Source organism: Pseudorca crassidens, chromosome 11 (assembly GCF_039906515.1).
Source record: "Pseudorca crassidens isolate mPseCra1 chromosome 11, mPseCra1.hap1, whole genome shotgun sequence".
In the NCBI taxonomy this organism is placed as follows: domain Eukaryota; kingdom Metazoa; phylum Chordata; class Mammalia; order Artiodactyla; family Delphinidae; genus Pseudorca; species Pseudorca crassidens.
The window spans coordinates 12,979,483-12,989,419 of record NC_090306.1 but is presented as its reverse complement, the minus strand read 5'-3'; the positions used below and the strand labels follow the sequence as shown (position 1 = coordinate 12,989,419).

Sequence of the window (9,937 nt, the reverse complement as noted above, 5' to 3'; positions counted from 1 at the left end):
CAAAAGCGAAAGTGGAAGTTAAGATGCTGAATCATTTTTAGGCTCTATTTTTGGTTTTCCCCCTTTTGTCCTTGAGAGAATCATTATTTGCTCCATCACAACCAGGAAGCAGAAATCAATAGGAAAAAACTCAACCACACCATGTTGACTAGGTATTATGCAGGCTATCCTAGGCATTTACTCATTGACTACCACTACTCCACGTCCTAACTGAGCTAAGGGACGTGGGGGAGGGAAGAAGAGTGCCATTTAAGAATGTTATAGGAAGAAAAAGATTTGTAACTACATGTGGTGATGGATGTTCACTAAATTTATTGTGGTGATCATTTCATGATATTTACAAATAATGAATCATTATGTTGTACACCTGAAACTAATATATCTCAATTTTTAAAAAAGAATATCAAAAGAAAAATTATAAGAACAAAACTTCAACTAAAAAGCAATGAGTTTCAAACTTTCAACTGCAACACTAGAGTAATTATAAGAGAAACAGAAAATAGCTAAAAAAATCCAATATACATGTCTCTGAAGAAGAACAAGTGTTAAAAACAATAAGTTTTGTAAATGTGAAATTAAAATACCAGTTGAAACTAGATATACAAAGAGCATAAAATGCTTAGGTAGGAAAAAATGAACTCTGAAGAGCCAATACCAAGCCATATTCTTTCAAACGCCACTCTTCTAATTTGGTTCTTCTGATTTCCTCTGGGCTAGGAAATCAAATCACAGAGATTATTACAAGTTGTAAATTGAGTCAATATGGCCTGAGTGCAGGACTGGGTTTTCTTGCCTCTACTTCTATGTCTCTGCAAAATTCTCTGATTTTATATTTGTTGCTATTGTTAAGCTCACCTTCAATGTTTCTTTTTCTCCAGGTTCTTGGACATTTTCTCATTTAATTATATACCAGTGATTTTTAACTTTTGACACATTTGAGAACCTGATTTCTTAAACTGTGCTAAATATAACTCCCAAATATAAATACACACAACACTTTTCCTAGAATTTCAGGAAGTTCCTAAATCCTTGAACTCTTAGAAGAGTTCATAGAATTTGATATATGAACTATATATAAGATATATGGACTCTTAGGTTAAGAAATATATAAACTGTTAGGGTAAGGAATATACAGAGCAAGGTCACAGCTCTGGTGTGAGACTAAAAACCTCTATTTAAACCTTTAGTTTAAAATCTTCAATATTTGGGGATGGGGATACTTGTGTTGAAGGAACCTAAGGCTCATATTTGTGACGAAGAAAGTTATATCTTGTAGGTGATTTGCACTTCTTTGAAGAAAGATATTCCAACCCGCTGAATGCAATCTTTTTCAACACAGCTGGAAAAAGCATTCTCCCTAGCATAGAGAAGAATGGAATAGTCTAAAGGGCCATTTTCCATATTCATTTCTTTTTAACCTAGGAACTATAGTATCATGAAAACTCCTTACATTTGTGTTTTACTTCATTTTACCAGTAGGTAGTATAGGATTTGTTATTCAGACGAAGAGTGGTTGGGTAAATTGCTCAAAACCATGCAGTAAGATAGTGGTACCACCACTCCAAGACCTTCTAATTCTCTATCTAATATTCTTTCAGTTATACCATATGTCTGCCTGTATTCATTAATTCATTTCCTCACTCATCTAAGAAACATTTATTGAGTGATCAGTCTATATATGACTTCTTGACAATAAATCCAATTGCATTACATGACATGCATTTGTCAAATGCTAAATCTATCAAATGCATAAAGCTTGGTCCTGTTGTAGTTATAAAAGTGAACAAAACAGAGTTAGTTTCATTCACTGAAAATATATTTATTGAATTATTTTTATATGCCAAACATTAGGCTGACTACAGGGAATACTGCAGTGATGTAGGTAACTTACAGTCTGACAATGAAGATTTTAAACAATTAATCATGTATTGTATGCTATTAAGGAAAAGTTCATGTTACCATAAATGTTTTTTGGAAGATCAACATTTTCTAGGGACTCAGGGGAGACTCCGAATTATGGAGAGATACTTATACTGAGACCCAGGAGATGAGCAGGAATTATCTAGTTAAACAGGGGATTAAGGGCTGAGGGAGAGATAAAATAACCTGTATCTGGCCTGGCAAAGTTTATATGAATATAATAGAAGAAACATCGATAGGCATTTACATAATTATTAAACTTATTTGATGTAAGAGGGGGAAAAACAGTGAAAAGAACACAGAAGGAAGAATTGTCTAATTTCACCTGGGAGAATTTTTAAAAGAATGGTCATTTGAATTTTGCCAAGAAGAATACATAGAATTTTTGACACAAAAGAGTAGAATGAATGAACATTCCAATCAAAATGAACAAGTGATACAAAGCCATGGAAACAGGGAATCATGGTGCATATTTAGGAAAGAACTCGTATAGCCAAAGCATAAAGTCAGCAGTACCTATAGTGAGTAGTAAGAGATAAAGGGGATATCAAGCAAATATATTATAGAATCTTGATAGCAGAAGGAAAATAATATTAAATGCTGTTCAACACCTATTTGAGGATGGTTTTCAGATCAGAGCAAAGAACATCATGCTATTAAATTTAAATTGTGTCATAATGGCAATGAGACATCAAGGTTTTTTGGATCAGAGAAGAAAGTGATCAGATATCCCTTTAAAAATACAAGTCTCTTGGCAACACGGAGGGTTACTGGTCAAGAGAAGAGACTGGAATCAAGGAGTCCATGAGGAGTCTACTGAAATCATCAAGGCAAGAGATATGAGATCACAATGTATTAGTGGCAGTAACAATGGAATGGGGGGAAAAATGAATGAAAGTATGTTTTTCAGAAATAAAATGGATGTAAATTAATTTACTGGGTTGAAAGAAAAGGATTTGAAAATAAGTGCACATTTTCACACTTGAGTGACTAGAAAATAGGGAATCAAGACTGGGTTTATGGAAAATGAGGACTTAAGTACATACAGAAGGAACTGCCAGTGAGCAGTTAGACACAAGGGCTTGAAGCACAGGGAGATTCTGAAGGATTGCAGTGCATTCTTGAGCGACTGACTTTCCTCTAGACTGTGCTTTATAGCTAGTTGTCATCAGGTAACTAGAAACATCTTTACTGGTGTGGTGTCCTGTAGTTTAAGAATTACTGATGATTTTTTAAAATTTTTTATTTTGTATTGGAGTATAGTTGATTAACAATGTTGTGATAGTCTCAGGTGCACAGCAAAGTGATTCCGTTATACATATACATGTATCTATTCTTTTTCAAATTCTTTTCCCATTTAGGTTGTTACATAACATTGAGCAGAATTCCCTGTGTTATACAGTAGGTCCTTAGATCAAAAGAATATTCCACTTAATAATCAAGAGTTCTGATAGAAAAATAAATGTTTATAAAAAATGAAACCAAAAAGTTAACTCATGTATATATATAAAGTAATAAACCACACAGTATGAAACAAACAAACAAAATGAAGATACAATGAGGTATCACCTCACACCGGTCAGAATGGCCATCATCAAAAAATCTACAAACAATAAATGCTGGAGAGGGTATGGAAAAAGGGAACTCTCCTACACTGTTGGTGGGAATGTAAATTGGTACAACCACTATGGAGAACAGTATGGAGATTCCTTAAAAAACTAGATATAGAACTACTGTATGATCCAGCAATACCACTCCTGGGCATATATCTGGAGAAAACCATAATTTGAAAAGAACATGCACCCCAATATTCATTGCAGCACTATTTACAATAGCCAAGACACGGAAGCAACCTAAATGCCCATTGTCAGAGGAATGGATGAAGAAGATGTGGTACATATATACAATGGAATATTGCTCAGCCATAAAAAGAACAAGATAATGTCATTTGCAGCAACATGAATAGACCTAGAGATTATCATAAGTGAAATAAATCAGAGAGGGAAAGACAAATATCATACAATATCACTTATATGTGGAATCTAATTAAAAATGATACAAATGAACTTATTTATAAAACAGAAACAGACTCACAGATCTCAAAATTGAACTTATGGTTCCCAAAGGGGAAAAGTAGGGGGAAGTGATAAATTAAGAGACTGGGATTAACATATAAATACTACTATATATAAAATAGATAACTAATAAGGACCTACTATATAGCACAGAGAACTCTACTCAATATTCTGTAATAACCTGTATGGGAAAAGAATCTGAAAAAGAATGAATATATGCATATATATAACTGATTCAATTTGTTGTTGAAACTAACACAACATTGTAAATCAACTATACTCCAAAAAAATTTTTTTTTAATGAAGAAAAAACAAATCTAGGTTTCAAAAATATATTGTGTCCCTTCTTAGTACTTTTTTTTACCTGTAGGATCTTGTGACTATCTTATTACCTTTAGAAGAATCCAACCATCTTTTTATGCTTAAGTGGATAAAATACAAAACAAATCGAAACTAAACTAAACTAGTCCATAATGGCCATAGATTAAAAAAAAAAAAATTCATTCTGATCCTGTGTCCTTCCTACCTGAATCAAATCAATTCAGGGTTACGGCTAGAGATGTTAGGTTCCCAGAAATACCAATGAGAGATGGCTGTGTGAATCAGATTTTATTCCTTCCTATAGATTAACTCTACTAATTAGTTCCAAACATGTCTGATTTTGTTTCTTTTGTCGGCATATATATAGGTGAAGAGAGTTAAAGGAAAATACGCGGGCCTCTCACTGTTGTGGCCTCTCCCGTTGCGGAGCACAGGCTCCGGACGCGCAGGTGCAGCAGCCATGGCTCACGGGACCAGCCGCGGCACGTGGGATCTTCCTGGACCGGGGCATGAACCCGCGTCCCCTGCATTGGCAGGTGGACTCTCAACCACTGCGCCACCAGGGAAGTCCAGGAAAAAATTTACTTTGGGGAACTATGACTCGTAGACTTGATCTGTGAGAGTAGAGTAATAAAATAGAGGATATATCCCACTTTCTAAGTCTGGGGGCTGATGGTATTTTTAATGATGATGGGAAAAATGACAAGGTGACAGTTTAAAAGGTGAAAAGTTCAATTTGTGCCAGATTTAGCTTGGATGGGTGGCAGTATACGTATATGCCCATGTCACTCAGGCAAGAGTAGGTGTAAAACTGGAGCACAGCTGACAAATTACGTGCTGAGATAAAGATTTGGAAAACATCTTCATACATATGGTGGGGCTAAGTAAAGAAATAAGTAACAGAGCACAGTTTTCAATCCTGGACCTCAGAGGAAGAAACAGTTAACTGGAAGAAAATATAAAAATAGCAAATCAATGTCCAGGCATGAAAAGGTGTCCATGAGAAAGGAGAGTTAGATGTTATTAATGGCAATTTATAGATTTGGGAGGTCATAGACTAGATTTTGCAAAAATGGCTCGAGATTTTTGCAGTTGTACGCAAAGGACTTTACTCCATTCCTGTATACTTTCGGATAGGAAATGCACGTTTCCTATCCAAAAGTTCTCTCAGGAAGGTAGGTCAAGGTGAGGTTGATTCTATGACTTCTGTTGGACTTAAAGACTGTGACATATTCATGTATGTAAATAATATATCCTTCACAAGTAAGATGCTAAAAACATTTGATGATTGATTAAATTTAATGCACCATTTGTTTAGCATCTGCATCTCTTCTTGGTCCTCTAGAAGACAAGAAGATGAATAAATCATGGGTCTTGCTCTCCACTGTCTTACAATCTAGTTGCAGAGAGAAATGTACATAACCATAATACAAAGCTGGATAGGTCATTTATTGAATGTAAATAGAACTGTCCTCTGGATATGTTATGGAAAAGGAAATAAGTTGGATGGATTGGGGAGACTCTCAGAATTGATGGAAGACTGGAGAACCAAACTAGAGCACTGAGAGCCACCAAGACCAGACGGGAGGCTAAGATGCAGGACCACCATAGAGGAATGATAGCAGGAAGGATCTGGTGAGCTGTCCCTGCCCAGGTGGAATGACCATTTTCTGAGAACAGAATGGGAGCACAGGATTGGCCTCCCATGAATCAGGTGCCCTTGGATAGAGGAGTGAAATGGAGAAGCTATCATCCCAATAATAAAATTCAGAGGACCTTTAGGAAGGGACAATGGATATTGGGCAGCAAAATAACAAGTACCCAGGTAATTAGAGTCCAAATAAATGTACAAATGAAATACTTTCAGAGGGCAGATGACGAGTAACCTAATTCTAGGGATAAATAATAAACATATATACAACATGGATTTTCTGTGCATAGGCTATAGACATAAGGGACAAACAAAATATCTCAGAACTGGTTTTTTGTTTCACATTGAAATCAAAATGTTTGCTGTGACATATCCTTATGCCCAATCGCATATACTGGGAAAAGGGAATACCCAGATGATTATAGGATTATTGAATACCAGGTCTGAGCTGGCCTTAATACACAAGGACACAGGCCAGATTTATGCTTCCACATGAAACAACTAAATAAATGGAAGAAATACATGAAACAATAGTTTTCAACATACTAGACATTAGGCAGTGGAAGACAGGGGTCCCTGAGGGGATGAAAAAGTGAGCTGAACTCTGTGATTGCTCCAGGTTACTGTCCAGAGAGCTTACAAGCTCAAAGAGGGGAAACTGAAGCAGAGCTCAGCAGACTTGTTTAGTTGAGGAAACAAGAGAGTCTGGGGAAAACAAGGCAGCTAGAGTTTGCAGGGCAGAGTGCTACAGATCAGAGAGTGGGTACCGAGAGGAGGCAGAGGCTCCCTTAGACCACTCAGCTGAGTACTGATCAGCACGTGATGTGAGAAAAATCACACCAGACTCAGGAAAGAATCACCCAAAAGGACTAGAGGAAACAATATCTGGGGCTCAGACACAGGAAAGGGGCCTTGTTCCCTGCAGCCAGACTGGAAAACCTCGTAATTCATGAGGCATGGAGTAGGGTACTCAGAAGAGTTTTATCTCAGTAATTAGCTCTAGGTTGAACTCTTTTCCTGCACTCACTAACAAATCTCAAAAGCAAGAACCAAAAGGATAAGGCCATTTCTAAGTAACTTAACAAGAATATCAAGTGACTGTGTGCCCAGAAATCCAAGGGAAGTGGTACACTTGGGATCAGACACATGCAAGTACAGAGGCAATAGCACAAGACCATTACAGGCAGGTAGCCCATGTCAGCTACCACTGTTGCACCTCAGCTTACTCCTATGGCCTCATCTAGGTTCCCTTATGACCTGAGAATGCTGAAGGAAAAAATTGGTCTTGGTATATATGGCTCAGGCTGAAAATGGGTCATCTTGGTATGTGTGGAACCAGCTGAAACTGAATCCTTACTTAGAAGTGGCCCTGAAAGACAGTTGTGAGAGGAAATCCTCACAGTGAGCAGAGATGTGGTTGGGATACCCGATGATCCACATTGTGTAAAAAGAGAGGTGTTTCAAGAGATATATTTATATGAATCTATATACAGGTAGTGGAAAATGGATTGGCCAGTTGGTCAGAGGCTTGGAAGACAGCACTTGTCCCCCAGAAGAAGAACTCAATAAATATTAAGACAAAATGATTCAATCAGTTGAGGTTAGCCAGTCTTGGCCAATGGCCACTCCACTGTCAACACAATGGGTGCAATAGTGGAGTAGTTAAGATGGTGAAATGAAGACTATGCATGGGCTTAGCATGGACACTCACTCGTCAAGGTTGATCTAGTCACTGCTCCTGCTGCCAAATGTTCAACCAGCCAGCCACAGAGATTTAAAGTGATGGTAAGAGACGAATGCTGGGTCCAGATATGGCATCATTTCTCAGGGAGATCAAAACAGCCACTTAGTGTCAACTTAAATACATTTAACCCTTCTGCTCTGGAAGGGGCAGTTATCCATCTTGACCATAATGGGCACAGATTTCAAGCATGAGTTTGTCTTACTTCCCATGCTAAGGCTTAGAGAGTGTCTGACCCATCGGCATAAAATTCCATCTAACATTACTCCAGACTAAGAAACTCACTTTACAGAAAAGGAGGGATGGCAGTGGGTATATGACCGTAGACCTATCACATACGCACATACCATACCATCCAGAAACAATTGGTTTGATGGAGTAAAGGAAGAGGTTTTTGAAAGCACAAGTGAGACAAAAATTAGAAGATGATTCCATACGTGAATAGGACAATATCCTTTACAAGCAGCATATATCCTAGGAAAGCAACCTTCAAATTGAGCTGTGCCCTCAATAAATAGAATACATGGATCTAGAAATAATGAACTACAGTAGAAGTGGGCCACTTGGGGAATTCATGCTACTCACTCTTGAAACTCTGGACTTCATAAGTTTAGTGGTCTAGCTCCCAGAAGGGAAATATTTTCACCAGGAAACCAAACAAGACTCTCATGAAACCTCACATCAGATTCCTTATTCCAAGAAACCAGTAGAGAAGGAAAAGAGTAGCCATATTGCTAGAAGCAATGCACCCTGATCAATCGGAAGTGATAAGGCTACCCTTAAACAATGAAGGCATATGTGTAGTACTCAGGTGATCCACTGGAATGTCTTGGGTTTTTCCCTTGCCAATTTTATTGATAAATGGATATGTGCAAGAGCCATGGATATAGTGACCAGCGATTTAGACTCCTCGGGACTGACGTCTGGATTACCAGGTCAAGTAATCTAAACCAAGAGAGATGGTAGCCAAGAGTGGGAGAAATGGGTAGCAAAGGATAGTAGAGGAAGGAAGGAAGAGTATCTATTGCAGCCTTGAGATCAGTTGCAGAGATGGGCTGGTAATTCATCCCACTAACCTTTCTCAGGCAAGTGTTCCCCCAGAAAGAGACCAATCAGAATTCTAGAGAAATTGTTCCCAGAATTTATCCTGCAAAACAAATGGATCTCGGCGTTGGTTGAAAATCACCTGCGGCTTTGGCCGTGGCCGCAGGTGAGACTCGGCGCCCAGAGCCACCGGGGTCTCAGCTCACGGCCCGCTGTGCGGGGAGGTGAAACCCAGGCCCCGACACGTGCTACCGCTCCGGGCCCGGTTGCGGCCGCTCTCATGTTCCGGACTCTGGTACCTGATCCCTGATCTCGTCTTCTACCCTTAGGATGCCTGGATGCTCAGAGCCTGAGGCCGATGCCGCCATGATCGGGGTGGGGGGAAGGGGGGGCTCTGCTTTCGTTTTTCAATAAAGCTGTTGATCTGAAAAAAAAAAAAAAATGGATCTGAAAAACTCAAGGGGTAGACTGTAATGGATGCTAGGAGCCTCAGCTAATGTTTGAAGGTCCTCAGTTGAGTCCTTCACTGGCATTCGCCCACAACAGGAGAGGAGCCTCACTCAAGGGCACCTCCCCTTCTCATGGGCAGCCCAAATCCACTCATTGTTTGATGAATAGGAATAAAGGTCCAACTCTGAAGATGAATCCCAGTTTCAGAACTCCCTTCAGGATCCAATGAGGCTTTGGTGTGATGGCATCACAATTCAACCCTTCCCTCTGCCATTCTCCACCTTTCTCTCCATCACAGGTGTTGATCTCAAGAGCACTCCTCAGTTAACATCCTGCATGGAAACTTCTGGCGCAAATTTTATCTCCCAGGAAACCCAACTTAAGATAGTTTTCTATTTACTTTTAAAAACATGTAAAAAAAAAAGATGTATTCTGGAAAAGTTCATTATGAGAGTAAGTTCAGTGTCTTCAAATAACAAGCGATATAGATTTTCCTTAGATTATGAAGGTGCTCAAGTTTGTAGAATCAAGATGCAATTGGTTTCCTGAACCAAAAGACATGAATCTGCAGTCAGGACATTTTCCTCCCAGATCGTAGTGGGCATCCTGATGAGGTGGTCTGAGATATCAAAATGCTCCTGAGTGTGATTATTTTAACGAATTAATATTTTTAAACCACTGATGAAAGAGATGAGAAAAATTATTATCTTGCATGATTCTTAAAGCTAATACATA

General features: G+C 38.6%; 1 non-coding gene across 1 annotated transcript; it reads left to right on the top strand.

The window, feature by feature from the left end:
• The first annotated feature begins 8,878 nt into the window (after positions 1-8,878).
• Positions 8,879-8,999, top strand: LOC137203078 (small nucleolar RNA ACA64). The gene has a single exon (XR_010932904.1). It is a non-coding gene; the product is annotated as a small nucleolar RNA ACA64 (small nucleolar RNA).
• The last annotated feature ends 938 nt before the right edge of the window (positions 9,000-9,937 follow it).